The sequence below is a fragment of the Suricata suricatta genome, chromosome 5, assembly GCF_006229205.1.
Source record: "Suricata suricatta isolate VVHF042 chromosome 5, meerkat_22Aug2017_6uvM2_HiC, whole genome shotgun sequence".
NCBI classification, from domain to species: Eukaryota; Metazoa; Chordata; class Mammalia; order Carnivora; family Herpestidae; genus Suricata; species Suricata suricatta.
In genome coordinates, this window is record NC_043704.1 from 75,303,128 (window position 1) to 75,324,594 (window position 21,467).

Below are 21,467 nucleotides of genomic sequence, written 5' to 3' on the forward strand. Positions count from 1 at the left end.
GAATTGAACTAAGATTCAAAAACTTCTTAAATGATTATTTTTGATGGAGAAAGAGAAAGAATGTGAATGGGGGAGGGGCAGGGAGATAGACTCTGAAGCAGACTCCAGGCTGTCAGCACAGAGTCCAATGCAGGGCTTGAACCCAAGAACCGTGAGATCATGACATGAGTCGAAGTCAGATGCTCAACCGACTGAGCCACCCAGGCGCCCTGAACCAAGATTCAAATCACGGTTTTTCTTGTTCCTGAACCTGTGCATATAGCTGAGAAGCAAAGTATAGAACCTCCAGAGACCGGCATAGTGTCAAGGTGCTGTAACTTGGGTAAAATGCATATTTACTTTGGACTGTTAATGTCTGTGTGTGGATGGCCATTCTGGTATGTATGGTGACTTCCACTCCACCACCACCACTGCCTTTTTTATAGGTGGATGTTTCCTTTTGTATTTGGGTGTTCCTCACTAACACATGAATTTGGCGCTAGAGGTAAAGAACAGATAAGCAGAAATTGATTTAGAACCAGTCATCCACCCCTAACATCAGAAAATGCTGTAGTTACTTATATTTTTAAATTTGTTTTTTGAGAGAGAGACAGAGCATGAGCTGGGGAAGGGCAGAGAGAGAGGGAGACACAGACTGAAGCAGGCTCCAGGCTCTGTGCTGGACATGGGGCTTGAACTTGTGAACTTTGAGATAATAACCTCAGCTCTGAGATTATGACGCTTAACCAACTAAGCCACCCAGAAGCCCCAGAAACTGCTTTATTTACCCAATGCAAAATAACTGGATGAGGCACATTCAGGAAAAAACAACTTGCCTTCCACAATGTTTGTAGATGTCTACAACCCTTTCACTAAGATGTGTTTTAGGCTGAATAAAATGTAGATAATCATAGGAACTTACTTGTGATAGTCACAACCTGGAAATACACCATGTGTTCATCAACCTGGAATAGGTAAACATGGTGTGGTATATTTATATAAAACCTACTTTATGGGGTGCTTGGGTGACTCAATTAAATGTCCAACTCTTGGTTTCGGCTCAGATCATGATCTCACTGTTTGTGGGTTTGAGCCCCGCATTGGGCTCTGCGCTGACAGTGTGGAGCCTGCTTGGAATTTTCTCTCTGCCCATCTCTCTGTTTCTCCCCCACTCACATGTGTATGCCCCTGCTCTCAGAATAAATAGACTTAAAAAATACTTTAAAGTAGTGAAAAATTAATGCAGCACAGCTATATACAACAGTATGGATGAATCTTGTAGATGTAATATTGAGCCAAAGAAGTTAGCAATAAAGTCTATGAAGTTCAGAAACAGGCAAAAGTCATTTATGGTGCTGTAAGTCAGAAAAATACCTTTGGAGGGTATTGCCTATAAAAGGACATCTGGGAGGCTTTTGGGTGCTGTTAATACTAAGTACTTGTTCTGAGTAGTAATTATGTGGGAGTAGACATTTGCAAATTTCATAGAGCAGAGGGGATAAGATTTATGCATGTGACTATATCATGTTTCAATAAAGCTATAAAATAATTTTTTAGAAATAGTAAGTAAAAAATAATATAGTAATTTGATTGAATATTAAATAGCCATTGAATGAAGCTTATGAAAGTTTTTAAATAATAAGAAAAAAGTTCTTAGTTTACAATGTTGAGTAGAAACAAACTCCTGTCCAAGCTGGACTGCATCACATTACCCCCACTGTGTAAAACAGATGTCTAGAAAATGGCTAGGAAAAAAATCTAATAGCAGTACTGTAGAAATGTGTTATTTTTCTTTTTTCTACTTCATTACATTTTTCAAATTGCCTGCAATAAATGTATAAATGTTTTTAATAATCAACTGTAATAGTTATTGAGAAAAATGAATATTTGGAGGAACCTCTTAATCTTAAAGACCCCCCCCCCCTGTTTTCTTATTACCTAGACAAAAAACAAAACAATTTGTCCGCATGCTTAAGAGCTCTGGAAAATGGCTCCAACCCTGACTTTCTAGCCTGAATTTCCCCTGCTGCCCCAAGCCTTCTCTATGCTGTGGCCACATTAGGCTTCATCATTTTGTTTATTGATTCAACAAGTGGTTTAAGCATCCATTTGCCAAGCTGTGTAGGTTTAAAGCAACAGGTAAGAAATGCAATGATTTCTGTTCTCTTGGTTCCCATTTTCTCTCCTGGGGAAGGCAAAACATAAACAGTTGTCCTGAAGGTTGGTTAGGTTGAAGACGGGAGAAATCCAGAGTGTTACAAAAGAATATATAGCAAGAAGAGCACCTCTGGGACAGGATTATTGCTGGAAAAACAGTTTTGGTTAACCAAAGATGGCAAAGATAAGTAGAAGTGTGCCAGTTGTGAAAAGGTAGGACATGTGATGGTGGAGAGTGGGAACAGTGGATTGTGAATCTCAAGAAGACTGAGGAATTGTTGAGGAATGATGGAAGGAAGTACTAGAAGGATGAGCGGGCAGGAGTCGGAGTTGGGCGTTTGAGTTGAGGATTCAGAGGTGGTATAGGCCCGAATATGACATGGAAGTGGGTTGCTTGGGGGTGTGTGTGCAGGGAGAGATCATTGAAGGTGAGGACGCCCGTCATCTGAAAGCTGGTGTTGGATGGGTTATATGTGTGGGTGCTGACCTCACTAGAAAGAAAGTGGGGGTAGGTAGAAAGGAAGGAATGGTTCTGCTTATTGGCTGCTGTTTGCGCTGTGTCCTGTCTTATCTCCCTAGACTCTGCATCCTTTTAGGCCTTCATAGGACTTGACCGACTCTATCAGACCATCCCTGAATTACCCAATGAGATACATGCCTCCTTCCTTTGATTCCATAGCACCTAATGGCTCATTACATGAGTTGGTGCCCGCTCTGCATTTGCTGAATTTACTATTTCTTTGAGGCCTCACTATTAGAAACAGACATGTTGAACCAAATGAACTCTGTGTTTAACATGGAACTATTGTTATGTTCCAGTAGTTCAGGCCCGACTGATCTGCCTATTCTGAAAGCAGTTTTGTCTAGACGGTAACAAGCCGTGGTTTTCATTTTGTATAAAGCAAAAGAGTTGAGAAAAAGTTTCCACACGTGTGTGCCAAAAAGGCCAAACTATGGCTCTTTAAGTAGTCACTTAATGTTTATACTTCTGTTCAGTGTCTGGCTATGGTCTCGCTTTTCTGTAGATAAGCCTGCAATATCAAATGAGTTGCACGGATTCCAGACAGATGCCTCCAATGTCTGGAATCAAGACAAATTATATCACTTGGCTGTCACAAAGAATGCCTCTTCTGATGTTATGGAGCGATTTGTTTAATGACACAATTGCTAGGCTGGGGAACAGATGCCTGTCTCCATTGTCGCTCAGGATTCCTGGGGCACTGCAGAGAGCCGAGCCGTTGCAACATGATTGGTGTGTCTGGGTAACTGCAGTGTCAGTGCCTGAGTGGGCAGGAGGGGACCGGCTCTGTTCCGCTGAGGGTAATTCATCTGCTGCTTTTAAGATGGGTAGGAGGCTGCTTCCTAGTGACCCTGCTGTCAATCTTCCTGCTTGGCTAATTGTTCTTAGCCAGAGGATTCCAAGCTTGGGATGAACTCTTTAGATCTTGTCATATGCAATATGCTGATGCAGGTCATGTTGTGGGGTCCCCTAAAGAGATGAGTGGGTTCCTCCTCACCTTCTGGGGTGGCTCAGGGAAAACACAGATCTCTGACAAGCTAGGGTGTGAAGGTGGAATAAAATGACTCCTTTATGGGGCTCCTGGGTGACTCAGTCAGTTGTGCATCCAACTTGGGTTCAGATCATGATCTCATGGATCATGAGTTTGAGCTCCGTGTCAGGCTCTGTGCAGACAGCTCAGAGCCTGGAGCCTGCTTCAGATTCTGTCTCTCTCTCTCAAAAATAAATAATCATGAAAATTAAAAAAAAATTTTTAATGACTCCTTTACAACATGTATAAGGATGTTACTGGACCTCAGCGGAGAAAGCATCTGTTTAAATTTCCTCAGACATTGGAGAGCTTCCTGGACTGTTCCCGGAAGTTGGGCTGTGAAAAACTACTAATAGTCTAATATGCAGGAACAAGGGCAGATCACTTCTTAAATTACTTAACTTCTGGATCAAATGCAGAGAGTGTTGGGGGAATTTATATTTTAATTTTATTTTTTCAAATATAATTAACATACAGTGTTATATTAGTCTCAGGGGTACAATTTAATGGTCCAGTTCTGTACATTTTTCAGCACTCATCAAGAGAAGTGTACTCTTAAACCCCTTATCTATTTTTCCCATCGCCCCACTTACCTTGCCCTTTGGCAACCACCAGTTCCCTATATTTAAGAGTTTGATTTTTGTTGGTCTCTTTTTTCCTAGTTGTTCAATTGTTTTATTTCTTAAATTTTACATGCGACTGAAATCCTATGGTATTTGTCTTTCTCTGGCTGACTTACCTCACTTAATATCATACCAACAAGGTCCATCCGTGTCGTTGCAAATCGCAAGATCTCATTTTTGTTATGGCTGAGTCATATACCATAGATCAAGGGAACAGAATAGAGTCCAGAAATAAATCCACACTTCTATTGTCAATTAATCTACAACCAAAGAGACAAGAATATACAATGGGAAAAACGACTGTCTCTTCAACCAATGGTGCTGGGAAAACTGGAGAGCCTCAATGAAAAGAATGTAACTGGACCACTTTCTCGCACCATACACAGAAACAAACACAAAATGAATTAAAGACCTAAATGGGAGACCTGAAGCCATGAAATTCCCAGTAGAAAACATAGGCAGTGCTTTCTTTGACATGGGGCCGTAGCAACATTTTTCTAGATATGTGCCCTCTGGAGAGGGAAACAAAAGCAGAATTAAACAATTGGGGTCTTTCCCTGGAGGACACAGTATGCAGGAGAATCCACTGGAGTCTGACTGGAAGTGCCCGTTCCCAGGTTCCAGCCCCAAAGATTCTGATTTAATTTGCATGGAGTTAGGCTCTAGAAACATGCACTTAAAAAAAATTATAGGTTATTTCAATGTAAATGGTCCATAAGCCATTCCTTTCACAATTGCCTGTGTTAAATATGAAAAGGTGACTGGTTTTTGTAAAATGGATGATAGGTCCAAGGAAAGGAGAGATTTCCCGAGGGAGGATTTAATGGAAGAGCAGTAATTAGTCTCTACGTTAAAGCATGGGTGGAATTTACTGCTCAGATACTATGTAAATTTTAGTTTGAATGTGATCTGCATAATTAGTGCTCCTTTTTCTTTGACTTTCTGACTGCTCCAAATGTTTTCTTTAAAGAAGGGAAGCTAGGATTGTCCTTCACCTTAAATTTTACCCGCGGACAGATTCATTGTGCAGATATTTCTGCGGCTACTCAGAGAATACCTAGGACAGAGAATTCATAAATTCAGGATTTGCTTCAGTGACTGGAAGGTGTTCACAGCATTTTAAAATACAGTCCTCTTAAACGTGTTTTGAGAGCTAAACTGAAAACCTGGACCAGCCTGCAGAGTGAAGCATTTTCCACTGAGTCCACAAGGTGGCACTCTCCTACCATTCCTGGCCTCCCGTGCCTGGCAAGCCCGGCCCAGCGATGGTGTGTCCAAAAGCAGAATCTGGGGTGATCTTGTCACCATTATGGAACAGGCTTGTTTGAATTGCTCTCAGAACATGAGGAATGACAGTATACTTTGCTCTTTTTTTGCTTGTTCCAGTCTTGTCTAAATGCTGAAGGTCACATTATCCAGTTCCAGGAACAATGTTAGGATCAATTTTGAACACAAAAACAGGCTGACACAAAGCCAAGAGGAAAAAAAGATAAAAGAAAAAGAAAATAAGACCAAAAAAAAAAAAAAAGAAATAAGGTATCTGAGTAAAAACCTATAATCCTAATAAACACATGAATGAGAAACATCGGGAGGTAAGAGTTGAGAAGGAAGTGTGGCAGATGGTGAGTTCAGGTTCAAAGACATTGAATCACGTATCTCTTGCTCCTTTTCCAAGGTCAACTCTCAAGGTCAGACCGAACAACATAGGAGGGGACGTGGACTGTGGCATGCTGGTCCAAGTTCTAGGGTTTAGCTAAAGAACTCGATGCAGTCAGATTGACAGTCATTTTTCTATTTTCCCTCACAATCGGCTCGTTAAAGTTCATGCAAAAATATCTGTGATCTAGTAAAATCTTATTGCTTTAAAAGACACTACAGGGACTTCTTGGGACTCCAAGAATCTCTGGTCCCTGAATTTAAGGATGGATCTGTGAGTCCCCGGATGAGCCTGTTGCCTGGCCTTGTGCCAGCATTACATTCCTTCAGTACCAGTGCTTATCAGCAATTATATGTGAACCCTCTCATTGCTACCTGCTCCGCTTGCTGATCTCCTAATTCCCATAAGTGACAGAGCCTTGCACGGACATCATAGAGCAGCACCTACCATGAGAGGGGGAGTTTTCATCCAGACTTATTTTGTGTGAAGCAAACACCTTCAACATGAGCAGGAAGGTTAAAGCAAAGTCCACACCAAAAGGTAGCTTATACTGAGCTAGAAACGGCATTTAAAACAATTTTTGTTTCCTAAGCTGACAAAGAATATTGAGATGAATTTTGAACTCAGGTCCTAAGTGAAATGTTATTTGAAGCATTAAGCCAAAATAAAATTAGTAGCTGCACATCTTAAAGGAGATTGCTGATTATGTTGCAACCTGCTTTTTAAAATCTTCAGTAACTTGCAGGATAAAGTTACTTAGCTAAGCCTTCAAGACTCACCATCAACATTTCCAGACCTATTCTGCACTGCTGTACTGCAATGGTTCGAGTTATTTATCTTTGTATAAAATATATATCTTATGTATCTACTTTTTTTGGAAGAGTTTTATATACAAGAAACAAAGAATATCCCATTCTGACCATGACTGTGGATTTAAAGGCTACTGTGATAGAGCTGCAGAGAGCAATGAGAGCCTCAGTTAAGGTTAGTCCTGAGTAACTATAATGCTTACAGATGTTACAAAGAAGATAGAAGTTATTGCAAATGTCTGGATTTCTCTGTAATAAGTCTCCTCTAAAATCCAGTCTTCCACATCCCCACAGGTGAGGGAATCAAGAGCAAAAATAAATACTTGGGACTTCATCAAGGTAAAAAGCTTCTGCACTGCAAAGGAAATAATCAAGAAAACTAATAGGCAACCAACAGAATGGGAAATGATAGTTGCAAATGACATATGGGATAAAGGGCTAGTATCCAAAATCTACAAGGAACTCACCAAACTCCACACCTGAAAAATGAATAACCCAGTGAAGAAATGCTCAGCATCACTCATCATCAGGGAAATACAAATCAAAACCACACTGAGATACCACCTCACACCAGTCAGAGAGGCTAAGATGAACAAATCAAGAGACGATAGATGTTGGCAGGAGTGTGGAGAGATGGGCACCCTCCTATATTGTTGGTGGGAATGTAGACTGGTGCAGCCGCTCTGGAAAACAGTGTGGAGGTTTCTCAAAAAAACTATCCATAGAACTCCCCTATAACCCGGCAATAGCACTGCTGAGGATCTACCCAAGGGATACAGAAGTGCTGATGCATAGGGGCACATGTACCCCAATGTTCATAGCAGCACTGTCAACAATAGCCAAATCATGGAAAGAGCCTAAATGTCCATCACCTGATGGATCAAGAAGATGTGGGTATATATACACAATGGAGTATTACATGGCAATGAGAAAGAATGAAATATGGCCATTTGTAGCAACGTGGATGGGCCTCGAGGGTGTCATGCTAAGTGAAACAAGTCAGGCAGAGAAGGACAGATACCCTACGTTTGTACTCATAGGTCTAACAGGAGAAACTTAACAGAGAACCATGAGGAAGGAAAGGGGAAAAAGAGTTAGGGAGAGGGAGGGAGGCAAATCATGAAAGACTTTTGAATACTGGAAATTAACTGAGGGCTGAAGAGGGAGGGGGAAAGGGGAAGGGGAGTTGATGGTCATGGAGGAGGGCACTTGTGGGGAAGAGCACTTGGTGTTATAGGAAACCAACTTGACAATAAACTGTAAATAAAAAAATAAAGAAAATAAGAGAAAAAAAGGAAAAAATATTTCTTCCCAAATGAAAGTCATTCTTTCAGCTGAATGATAGACCATGTGACTTCTGTTTTTCTATCTGGTAGGATTTAGAGGTTCTTTACATAGGGCTAATCTTGATTACCAGGCAGCGTTATTTTGGCACCATTCAATGATACACTAATTGTGACCTATGTGAAATACAGTATATTGAAATGAGGCTTCTAAAATGTATGTACAATTAATGGGGTTAAGGCGATTCAGCAGGAAAGGCTATGTTTTATTGTCTTTCTCAGGAAAAGTAAGTTGTATTGAGTTAATGGGACCTAGGGAATAGAATTTTATACAACAGGGGAGCTTTGAACTACGAATGGGGAAATTCTGTAATGGTTGGAGTTGTTTCTGGAAGCCCAGGGCATTCTTTGTGAGGTAATTGGTACCTGCCCATCGTTGCCTTACAAGGTTCTGGCTTTAGAATCGCTGAGGACTCACTTGTTAAAGAACTGCATCTCCAAATGTAGAATTTCTCTTGCTGTCCCTTGCACAAGGACACAAAGAAAGTAACAGAGCAGATCTGAGGGAGGACTGTGCATGCAGCCATTTGCCATTTGCAGAGGTCATTTCACACTGGTAATGAACAGTGCTCTTAGACTATCGTCCTACTCTTTACTCTCAAAGGAATAGGGAGTTTTCTTTCTGTGGCTCCCTGGCTCTGGGGCTATGACAACAAGGTGCCAGAAAAAATGTGCAGCATCACTGGGAGAGGTTTGGTAGGGGAGGGAACCAAGGTACAGAAGGGAGAGACTCACCTAGGATCAGAGAGTGAATCAGTGGATGAACCTGGGGTTAGGATTCCAGTTTCTGGATTACATGACTAATCCCCTTTCTACTCACTCTATCCCCCATTAGCTTCACTCATTCATTCATGCCTTTATTTATTTAATATCTACTTAAAAATAAAGCTGGTATAACTTCTCTGACAAGTTCTTTTTTTAATGTTTATTTTTATTTTTGAAAGAGAGAGAGTGAGAATGGAATGGGGGGCTGAGAGACAGAGAGTGGAACAGAGGATATGAAGCAGCCCTGTGCGGACAGTAGTGAGCCTGACATGGGCCTTGAACCCAAGACATGTGAGATCATGACCTGAGCTGAAGTCAGATGCTCAATTAACTGAGCTACCCAGGTGCCCCCTCTGACAGGTTATTATTCATTAAGGTATAGGATCCCACTGAGCTAAATCTTCAGAGATTAATAATTGAGGCAGGGAAGTGAACTAATTTGCATAGCTAGTTAAGTAGTAATACTGGCATTAGAATTTAACTTCCCAAACACATTTTCTTTTGCCTTATACCATTATATCCTTACCAATCCCCAAAACACTGTCAGGATTGGGAAATGTATGATATTTATTGTACCTGGACTCAGGTACGTTATCCCAGAGCATTTTCTACAATGTGTTAGGTAGGTATGATGTGGTTACTACCATCAGTGAGCTTGCATTTAACTTGGAGAGAAATGCTATATACATTAAATAAAACTGTAAGTTTTATCAAATCATCAAATTAGTGTATAATATTTTATGGGACAGAGAAATGTTACCACCCTCACAATGGGTGCTCATAGGGGTTGATAAGTTAGGTGGTGAAGCTGGTGAGTAAGGCATCATTTGGTTTTATTTTCAATTTGTTGAGTGATTAACGTGTATTAAAAGGGTAAATAGAGTTAGATTTTCAAATGTGGCAGATGTTTGAAATCCTCTTACCATCTGCAAAACGGAAGATTTAAAGAGGTACTGCCCTGTATCTTTGTGCTCCCTTTCTTTTTAAGATACAGTGATTCCAGAAGAAAAAAACAATTGAAAGATGCTTAAAAACTAGGTAAGAGAAGAGAGTTAGTGAAAGAAAATCTTGAAGCTCAATAAAAATTCAAACTTGTGGTCTTATTCCCCCTGGTGTCTTTTGGCAGCATTACCTTGTTCAGTGAGTGGTATTCAGACTGACCTTCTATTCTAGAAACCTAGAGATCACTGTTGACTCATTCTGTAACTCCCACCCCGAACCACGTCTGCCTAATCAGTAATCACTACACTGTTGCTCCTTTAATCTTATTTCTTTCACCTAGACTGCTGCAAAATACTCCCAAACAGTCCACCTTGGGACCAAATGCCCCCTTCACCTGATATTTTCCATGACTGCAGTCACAGTGACTTTTCAAAATGCGTTTTTTTCCACTTTATCTCATCAACTCTTTAAAATCTTTCAGTAGGTATCCTATTGCTCTTATGACAAAGACCATTTTTTTTTCAGTATCAAGAAGTTTCTTCTTATTCTTTATACTCCCACACCACAAAATCTTCTTACATACTGTTCCCTTGTTTGAAAAAGAGTTTACTTAGTTACTGTTATTCTCAGCCCTTGAACTTCTGGTCAACATTTACTTCTTCAGCAAAGATTTCCCTGACAGTCCTCTGCTTGTATTACACTTGTATAAACTGTGTGCCTTTCCTTCTTTGCAGATGCAATTTCACATTTAATTTGTATGATTATTTGATTCCCATCTGGCTCTTCCAGCACTAGACTCTGAGCTCAGTTGTAGGAAGAACCAGATCTGGTTTTGCTCACTTATGTATCCCCATGCCTAACACAATGCTCAAAACATATGAGGAAATCCCTATATATTTATTGAGTGAATGATCCGAGAACATGGGAATATTCTGATTCTACAAAGGAAAGACTAAAGAGTGGCTTAACAGGGATCTTCAGGGGAAGCTGTATTACACTGAGAAAAGTTTGATGTTCCTTTTAGGTCCCCTGAGAACGGGTAAAAGTTCTACATTGTACAGGACATAAATACTGAAATGAATTATCAGTGGAGGCTTTAAAATCCATTAAAGAATACTGTGGTAGAAGAATGTGTATTAACAGAAGGGAATAAAGGCTGGATCAGTGGACTGAAGGGGCTGCTGTAAGTCAACAAAATTTCAATTGCAATAAAAACCTTCAGGTAACTTTACATTTTTGCTTGAATCTTAGACCTAACATCTGAATCTGATTGCCCTCATCCATAAGAAGGTGATAAAGGCGGGGGTGCCTGGGTGGCTCAGTTGGCTGAGCATCTGACTTCGGCTCAGGTCATGACCAGGTTTGTGAGTCTGAGCACTGCATAGGGAGGGCTTGCTGCTTTCAGCACAGAGCCCACTGCATATCCTCCGTCCCCCTCTCTCTCTGCCCCTCCCTTGCTTGTGCTTCCTATCAGAAAAATAAACATTAAAAAACACTTAAGAAAAGAAGGTGATAAAGGCAAATAATCTTGTGTTGGTTATCTGTGTGTTGGTGGTTCTGGAAGACCCACTGCAAAGAACATCCACACATATGACTAGACCTGCATAGTTCACAGTGCAGGTGAGGACAAAATGGCCCAGGACAGTTGCCCACACTTTATGACACCCAGGCCCACACTCTTTTGTTTTAGCTCAGTTCTATGGAGGCGTTTCTCTCCAGCCCAAAATTCCATTCTTCTGAAACTGGAGGGCTTTATAAAGCCAGAGAGGCCTGGGTGTCCCCGGAGCTCCGAAATGCAGCTGATGCGCACGGGCTTCCTTAGTAATACTGCAAACGCCACTGTGATGACGTACTGGTCAAGCATGAGGTTCTTTTGCTGGAATTCTGATCAATCCTGTTTGTCATGAATGTTTTCCTCTTTAGTGACATCTACCTGATTATTGCAATAACGCTGTGCCTTCTCTGGATGCTCTCCTCTGGCTATTACCCGTCTAGGCTGGAGCTGGAGACTTCTTAATGCGTGAACTGACTGCACTGGCATCAGGAAATAAAAAAAGACCAGGAATCCCTGGTTCCTCGTGACTGATAAGGGCAGCCAAATCTGTTCTCCTGTTTTCCTGAGGATGGCTTCTTCGAGATTGGCTGCAAAGGTTTCAGGAAAGCTTAAACCTTTTTTGTAGCAGTTTTTACCTCCCCCCCCAAATCAATTTAACAAGTGATCCTTGCAAGCCTTAGCTGGCAGATATGCAGATGACAGGGCATACTCATTGTCCTCGGTCATTTTAACATCTGGAAGAGACGTGCAATTAGAAGGTCATGAAATGTCATTATAATGTCAGAGTAATGAAGAAAGTACACAGTTGAGAATCATATCTAGTTAGAATCACAGATAGTTTCAAAGTACATTTGAGATTTTTTAAAAAGAATACAGGCGCCCACTCTTCGTCTCGGCTCGGGTCATGATCCCACAGCTCGTGAGTCTGAGCCCTACATCGTGCCTGCTGCTGTCAGTGTGCAGCCTGCTTGGGATTCTGTCTCTCCCTCTCTTTATCTCTGCCCCTTCCCCACTCATGTGTGCACTCTCAAAAATAAGTACGCATTAAGAAAAATAAATAAAAATAAAAAAATAAAAGAATGGGGGAGCTCATGAAGGGGAAAGATGAATAAAATAGCATCCTCCAGTTTTAGGTACCTGAGAAATAACTGGACAGTATGTTCAAAAGGCAATTGGAAATGAGAGACTCAAACTCAGGATACTTGTAGGAGCTTGAGAAAAACAGGTTCATCACTACAGAAAATATTGTTCCAGTTAATTGAGGTGATATAACTGCCAAAGAAGAATAGAATTCAGAGAATACATTTATTCAGGGACAATGGAAAGAAGGAGAGACAGACAATGGCACTGAACGAGGGAGTGGCAAAGAGTAAGGGAGAGTACCTGAAGCTTGAGGAAGCTGGCGATTTTAAGTAGAAGGGTTTTTTTAAATGTTTGTTTTTGAGAGAAAGAGAGGGGGGGAGAGGCAAATAGAGAGGGGGATAGAGAACCCCAAACAGGCTCTGCGCTGTCAGCACAGAACCCGACACTGGGCTGAGACTCACACACCTGTGAAATCATGACCTGAGCCAAAATCAGGAGTCAGACGCTCAACTGACTGAGCCACCCAGGCACCCCAAGTAGAGAGGTTTTATTCAGCAGTGTTTCCAGATGATGGGAGACTGAAGAAATAAGTCAATTTGGAATGGAAGTTACTAGCAAATATTCTCCCACGCTTTTTTTTTTTTTTTTATATATAAATTCCACTGGCTTTTTGTTTTTTAGAACTGGCCAACGGGCAATGCTGCTACCCAACTTGTTCTTTATACAGGAAGCAATTTTCTCTTTAATTGCCTTATATTTCACAGATGCCTTTTAATACCAACACTACTTTTCTACTTTCCTAATGCTCTTGCTCCTGGGATGGTCAGGGTTTCATTGTCATCCTTGCAGCCCTGCTGGCTTCTCTCTCCAGGCACTAGCCTCCTTATTAGCTGCTCATTCCTCCTCCTTCCTCCAGAGAGTTCTTCCTCCTCCCTCTGCTTATCTATGACCCTTTCTCCAGCATCTCATACTCCAAGGTACTTTTAATGAATCTAAGACACACACTGCAAAGATGCAATTCAGATTATATTACTATCATCCTTGAAAACCTCTATCACCTCCCATTTTTTAAAGAAGACAGACAGAGCTCCTTAGCACAGTATAGAGTGACTCACTCAAGAATGTTTTTTTGAATGAATACATTAACATAGTAATTTTGTGTCCTTCCACACCAATCTGGTTTGCAGTGGGTCCATGTCTTTGTGTTTTCTCATACACAATACAATCTTGGGAGACAAAGCACCTCATATGTAGTCAGCCATCACAAACTATGGGCTGCAACCTAGTCTTTTCTGGGAAATGTCATCCTAAGCATAACTTTACCTACATGTTTGAACCTACAAGGAATGAAACCATTAATCAGGCAAGCTACTCCGAAGCAGACATAACCTTAAAAGCTTATCTTGTAAGTTCACTTATTTGGGGAAAAGTAACCTCAGCTGATTGGAACCAGCAGTTCTCCTGGCCCAGCTGCACATCAGTCCACCTCTGGAGCTTTTTACACCTCCCCATGTTGGAGCCTCATCCCAGACTAAGTAGCTCAGTTCATCCTCATTCCTTCAAAAGAGGTTCTCCAGCTGTGGGACCCACATCAGCAACATCAGTCCCCTGGAACTTACTAGACCTACATGCTCTCAGCACCCCCTCATACCTTCTGAATGAGAAATCTGAGAGTGAGGCCCCTCCAGGTGACTTGGCAGGTGGATGGCCAGTTAAGAACCACCAATTTTCAGTACTTTGACTTTCTCCCACTGTATCTAAGGGGGCACCACAAGTCACAGAAGAGGGTATTTCTCTTTGGCACCGCACTACAACACAATGCATCATTTTGAACCCAGAGAGTTGTTTCTCCTTATCAGTTAATATTGGATCATTATCTAGAAGGAGAGTAAACTTTTTTTTTAACATTTGTTTGTTTTTGAGAGAGAAAGGCAGAGTGTAAGTGTGGGAAGGACGGGGCGGGGTGGTGAGACACAGAATCCGAAGGAGGCTCCAGGCTCCGAGCTTTCAGCACAGAGTCAATGTGGGGCTTGAACCCACAAAACAGTGAGATGATCATGACCTGAGCCAAAGTCAGATGCTTAACAGACTGAGTCACCCAGGTGCCTTGAGAGTCAGCTTCTTGACAGGGCTTTGACCACCTCATCCTGGGGCCATGGTGTCTTCCCCTTGGAAGCCCAGTACACAGCATAGAGACTCGCAGAAAGTAGGTGTTCAGCAGGGGCAAGAAGAAAACTTTGGGGCCTACCCGAGCTAACTGAAAGAAGTAGATACATCAGCTGTGGTGGGTTGTTTCCTTAAATTGTGTCATTTAAAAAATACTCTTTAAAAGAATGGAGAACCAGGGGGGAACGGAGGAGGGAGAGAGAGTTGGGGAGAGAGAGGGATGCAGAACTTGAGAGACTATTGAATGCTGAGAATGAACTGAGGGTTGAGGGGGAGGGGGGAGGGGGGAAGACAGGTGGTGGTGATGGTGGAGGGCACTTGAGGGGACGAGCACTGGGTGTTGTATGGAAAACAAGTTGACAATAAAATATGGAAAAAAAAGATTTTATTTTTTTTACAAATACGAGGGAATTATAAAAGTTAGGCAAATGCTAGTTATCATTTATGCCTCAGAAAACATGATTAGGAGATTTAGCATGGTAACACATCGAACATCAGTTTGCACTAGGAAAACTACAGAAATAGTTCATGTCAGCAGAGATCAAACAGAACAAGAAGGAATGTTTATTTTGACAAAGGCTTGGTATGCTGCGGCAGCAAAAGCAGTTAATTTATTTTGCTGTTCAGAGTAACTTGCCTTTAAAAAGAAAAAAAAAAAACCCAGAATTTCTAATGGAAAGACCTAAGGACATGGCTGGGTAAGGTTCCTTCTAAGATGGATGAGAAAAGGAAGGCTCAGGAGATTTCCATGAGCCCTGGCCAAGCAGTGCTGTCCTGGGACCAGAACTTGATTTCCAGTACCTCGTCTGTCCTAACACGTGGCCACAGTGGTGCACTGCCTTCCTGAAACTTGCAGGCAGCAGGGGACATGAGCCTGATGATTATGACAGTGGAAACCCAGCAGTAGGGAGCTCGAAGAAGCTTGAAGGCCAAGGCTCTGTCAGAACTCACGACCCCAAGATCAAGAGTCTTCTGTTTTTCTGACTGAGCCAGCCAAGTGCCCCTTTCTTCTTAATTTTGATATCCTGCTCATGTGGGTTCTAACTAGCCCACTGTAATCTGGAGGGAGACACCTAGAGATGGGCTTTCCAGTCACCGTGGAGTCAAACTAGTTTGTGATCAGCAGTGACTGCCACACATGGTCCCTAAAATCAACTCCACTTCCCATTCTCTACCCCGATAGGTTATAAGTGAAATCAAGTAATACAAATAAGAACTCAACAAAAGTCCACTCTACATTAACATTGAACCACAGAACACTTGCTTCCTTTCCCCTCTACCAAACACACACACACACGCACACACGCACACACGCATGCACATGGATACATATGTACACATACACAGCCCCGAGCTTGCTTCTCTGGCAGTACATGTGCAGCAAGGTGGTAAAGAGTGTGAAAGCCGCAGAGCACATGGGTGGCTCAGTCAGTTGTGTCCGACTGCGGCTCAGGTCATGATCTCACGATTCGTGAGTTTATGCCCTACGTCAGGCTCTGTGCTGACAGCTCAGAGCCTGGAGCCTGCTTCTGATTCTGTGTCTGGCTCTCTCTCTGCCCCTCCTCTGCTTATACTCTGTCTTTGAAAAATGAATAAATGTTAAAAAAAGTTTTGGGGCGCCTGGGTGGCTCAGTCGGTTAAGCATCCGGCTTCAGCTCAGGTCAGATCTCACGGTTCGTGAGTTCGAGCCCCGCGTCGGGCTCTGTGCTGACAGCTAGCTCAGAGCCTGGAGCCTGTTTCCGGTTCTGTGTCTCCCTCTCTCTCTGACCCTCCCCTGCTCTAGCTGTCTCTCTCTGTCTCTCAAAAATAAATAAAAAGCATTAAAAAAAAGTTTTTTTAAACTGTGAAAGCTGGGTTCCAGCTACCTGGGTTCAATTCCACCTCCACCCTTGATTTGCTCTAAGACTTTGGGAAGTTATTTACTCTTTCCATGCCTTATTTTCCTCATTTCACAAAACCAGCTTGGTTTTTCTCAGTTTTGAAGGAAAAACTGATGATTGGAGGCTAATCAAGCTTCAGCTTCATGGGTTCCTCATGTGCACAGACCCTCCCATGGCCCTGGGAGGGGCCCTTGTGATGTGTTCACATGTTCATAGGGTTTTGTAAATTTGCAAAAATAAGAAATTTTGACCACAAATGGTTAAAGTTGATGGTTTTCCCCTTTCTGTCATCTCCTGTGTCACTTGACCCCTGTGGAAGGACAGTGACGTTGTTTCTGCCATTTTTGGGATCTGACAAAGAGAAAGTTGAGTTGCAGATACATTTAATTTGGATTCCGTAGGATGATCATCATGTGTGTTTACAGTCCCTTCCGAGTAAATCCTTGCTCCCAATACTCGCGCTGCCCACTGAGCTGACTCGGTGGGTGCATGACACGGAGGTGAGAGCCAGAGATTGTACTGCACATTGAACTTATTCCAGTGGAGGAGAAATTAGCTTGTGGAAAATTCTTTCAAACTATATAGCTTATATGAAATAGAAATAGAGTTTGTCTTTAAAACAAACTTGACAATATACCTAAATATTTACATGACAATTATGAGTAGGGAAGCTGACTTAGGCACTTTTTAACTATTAATAATTAAACACAAATCAAGGTAGAGGCAAGACTGAATCATTTATTTTCTCTTTAAAAATATTGCAAAATTGTTATGAAGAAGCAATGAGAACATATACAGCCAAAAATTAGAAGGAATAGGTATTAAAGCTATGTCTGGATGTTGTGATGATGAGGGCATTTGTAATTTTTTAATATGTTAAACCAATTTGACAATAAATTATTAAAATTTTTTTTAATTTAAAAAAGTCTACAATTTTTAAAAACAAAATTACAAAATAATGCATGCTAATAAAGGAATTTGTAAAAATAAAAAATAAAATGTTAATTTGGTCTGATTTCTTATTTTATTTTATTTTTTGATTTATTTTAAATAAATACTTGCTTGATAAATCATTTTCTATATTCTTCAATAGGGTTCCCCAAATTGCATAAGCTTCAGGCCACACAAAACCTGGCTATGTTCCTACAACTGACCACATGTGAGACATTAAGGAAGACTCTTTCTGGCTTCATTGTTTCCATCCATAAAATGAGATTACTCCTGAGTATCTCCAAGGATCCTTTTACCTCTAAAGTTTTGTGATTTTGCCTTCTCTCCACAATGACTGGTCCCCAGATTGCCTCAGAAAAGAACAAATCTAAGAATGATCAATCAATGTCCTTTCTAGGAATTCCTCGAGTGGGATATATGGGAGGATTGATGGCAGCTGGATTCTCTTATGTCTGGTGATCTGAAGGGTACAATTCCCAGGAGCTGCGTGGGTGATCAGCGTATTGCTAAAGTGATTTGGCATCCTCAGGAAGCTTATGAATTCTACAGACCATTCCACTTCATTTCATTTAGGAAAGATAGTTTTCTCGGGCTGCAAAACAAATCATCAAACATTTAGCGACTGAAAACAACATGTTTTTATTATGTCCTAGTAGATCAAGAATCTTGGCATAGCTTGGCTGGGTTTTCGGCTCGGGTCTCACAAGATTGCAGTCACTGTGTTGCTGCTCTCATTTGGTGCTTGGAGCTCCCTTCCCAAAGTCATTCAGGTTGTTGGCAGAATTCAGTTCCTTAAGGCTGTAGGACCGAGGCTCCTTCTTTCTGCTGTCTGTCAGCCATGACCTTCTCAGGTCTTGCAGGCTTCCCTCAGAACAATACTACATGGCTATCTCCATAGGCAGGTTGCAGTATGGCAGTTGGATTCCTCAAAACCAACGAGATTCTCTTTCCTGCTGAGGAGGAACCTTACACAACATAATCCAGGAAGTGACTATCCATCCTATTCACAGTCCCATTCATGCTCAAGGGGAGCAGATTATATGTTAGAGGATTGGAGATGCCATTTTAGGATCCTGCCTACCATAGAAAGAAAAAGTCAATATTTTTTAGTTCCAACCATGTACTTCTTTACTTGTGTTCTTTTATTGCTCAGAATAATTCTGTGAGACAGAATTATCCCATTTTTCATGATCAAGATAGTAAGACTTGAGAAATCAAGGAACTTTCCCAGACTTAAAGAAACAAGAGTCTGGAGTTGAATCCAGGTCTGTCTGACTTGAAAGCCTGAGATCCTTGCAACATACACCATGGCCTTAGGAACTGTTCGCCTGTCTGCCCAGAAGTGCATTTCATGGGCTCTGTGAGCACATCAGCTCACATGGAACATAGAACCATCTCATGATGTGTCCTGCTTCTCCTGGGGGCCAGGGATTCATATGCAGAGGGCATGTGTATGAACTAATTAATACAATGTATAAGGCACAGCTTAAATATTAAGTGCACCCTCCCCCACAAAGTTTTAAGTTGTCCAACTTTCATTTTTCAATTTAACGTAGCAAATCTTTCTTGAGCTTTCCATGTAAAAAGCAGTTGGGGATATAAAAATACATCAGAGACATGTTCTGAACAATGGTTTTTATAAAGACCATCATGGCAGAGTGTATGGAGCACAGAACACAGCTGGGGGACCGGGACTCAAGTGCCTTCATTTACCAATGACTTCAGCGTTTTGATCCTCAGTTTTTCCTGTATATAATTTTCTTATAAGGATATTTAGGAGGATCAAACGGAATGATTTGTAAGACAACATGTTGTTAATTGAAAATTAGTGCTACTCAGGTCTTATAGAATAAAACACATAGACCATTCATGGGAAGCATGAGGGACTTGAGGATTCTCCATGTTGGGGGGGGGGGATTGGGAGGTTCCTAGGATGAGGCTGAATTTAGGCTGGCCCTGTTTTCATGACTCAAGACCCTTTGAGGAAAATAGGGCTTATGTAGAATGGGGGAAATGCTTACCATTTAATTTCACCATATTTATGGAAATATTTCTGGATGTTGAGTCATTTCCATGGTATTGGAAACCTGTGTTTCATATGCAGCTCTGACCCATTTAATTACTTAAAATTCTCTGGGTGCCTCACTGTAAATATAGTGATGATTGATCATGTAAATGACTTTCAGTTTGAGGACTCCCACACACACACAACAATTTTAAGCACAGTTTTGTTTTTTTTTAATTTCCAAGCTCAAATTATTTTCAAAGAAGAGGGATTTAGGGGCTCAGTCAATTAAGTATCTGAATTAGGCTCAGGTCATGATCTTGCGGTTTGTGGGTTCAAGCCCGGCATCGGGTTTTGTGCTGACAGCTCAGAGCCTGGAGCCTGTCTTCAGATTCTATGTCTCCCTCTCTCTCTCTGTCCCCTGCTCATGCCATCTCTCTCTCTCTCTCTCTCTCTCTCTCTCTCTCTCTCTCTCTCTCAAAAACAAACTTAAAAAAAACATTAAAAAAAAAGAAAATACATTTTCTGATGTCACACTGATCTTTGCAGGATGCTATGGTAGACTCCTAAGGATTAAACTTTCCCCTGGTGGGGCACATGGGTGACTCAGTCAGGGATCTGACTCTTGGTTTCGGCTCAGGTCATGATCTTACGGTTTTGTGAGTTTGTGTCCCGCATTGGGCTCTATGCTGACAGCTCAGAGCCTGCTTGAGATTCTCTCTCTCCCATTCTCCCTTTGCCCCTCCCCCTCTTGTGTGCACTCTCTCTCTCTCTCACTTTCACTCTCTCTCTCTCTCTCTCAAAACGATCCATGTTGGGTAATTTACTGAATGCTTCCACTGCTGTGGGCCACACATTCTCACGCTGGTTTGTTTGCAAGGTTCACTCTGTGTAGTTCCCTCTCCTCTTCTTGCACACCATCACCTCTTCATTCACGTCCTTCTCCTTTAAGAATAACATGTATTGGGGAAAGGACTTTCTTGTTGTACTTTTAAAATTTTCTTCTTATAGAAAATGTAGAAAATACAGAAAAATATAAAGAAGAAAACGTAAATCTTTCATAGAGTTCCCAAATAGAAATTAGTACTGTTGATATTTGCTCTTGACACATCTACTTATAGAAGTTTATATTTCCTATATATCCTACATAATTGAGGCACATATTTCCTATATGTAATCTCATGTATAAATTCTGATTTATGTATATATGTACAATATAACAGATATGAATTATAAAGTTCTTCATTTCACATTTTTCTGAATACTGTATTCCATTTCCTTTTTTAATTTGATTTGGTAATTGATTTTTTAAAGATTGTTTCATGTTTCTTTGTGTACATATCATACTTTTGGGCTCTTAAATTTTTTTTAGATATTTACCTTTTCACAACATCTCTTACATGTCCCAAATTGTCTTGTCTTATAAAGTAGTTGAATCCATCTTACCTTCTATTTACTGAGCATGTCTCACTGTGCCTGACCAATTCTGGTCTTGCCTTTTGAAAACGTGACCTAAGAAAAGCTCATTTTAAATTATATTAATGTGTCTTATTTTTTAAAGTTTATTTTTATTTATTTTGAGAGAGAGATAGAAAGCAAGTGGGGGAAGGGGCAGAGAGAATGAGAGAGACAGAACCCCAAGCAGGTTCCACGATGTCAACACAAAACCCAATGCATGGTTCGAACTCACAAATCATGAGATCATGACCTGAGCTGAAATCAAGAGCTGGATGCTTAACCAATTTGAGTTATCCAGGTGCCCCAAGAATGTGTCTTATTTTTAAGGCTTGGCATTACTGTCACCTCTTCCTCTATCTGAAGATTCCCACAGCACTTCGAGCAAGATCATAGTTGTTTGTTTTGTAGCATGATTATCAATTAAGTTTTGTTATCTCCATTAGACTCTCAACTACTTGAAGGCTAAGATAATTATTAATTTTTGTGCCTTTGTTAGCATTTAGAGCAGTGTTTGGAGCATAACTGGTGTCTATAAACATTGAGA

General features: G+C 41.1%; 1 protein-coding gene and 1 long non-coding RNA gene across 4 annotated transcripts in view; both read left to right on the top strand.

The window, feature by feature from the left end:
• The window catches only part of FGF12 (fibroblast growth factor 12), a 560,960-nt gene that overhangs the window by 246,775 nt on the left and 292,718 nt on the right, over positions 1–21,467 (top strand). The gene's annotated exons all lie outside the window — the stretch shown is intronic.
• LOC115291884 lies at positions 1,804–12,184 on the top strand. The gene is made up of 3 exons (XR_003908707.1): positions 1,804–2,118; positions 10,850–11,008; positions 11,749–12,184. It is a non-coding gene; the product is annotated as an uncharacterized LOC115291884 (long non-coding RNA).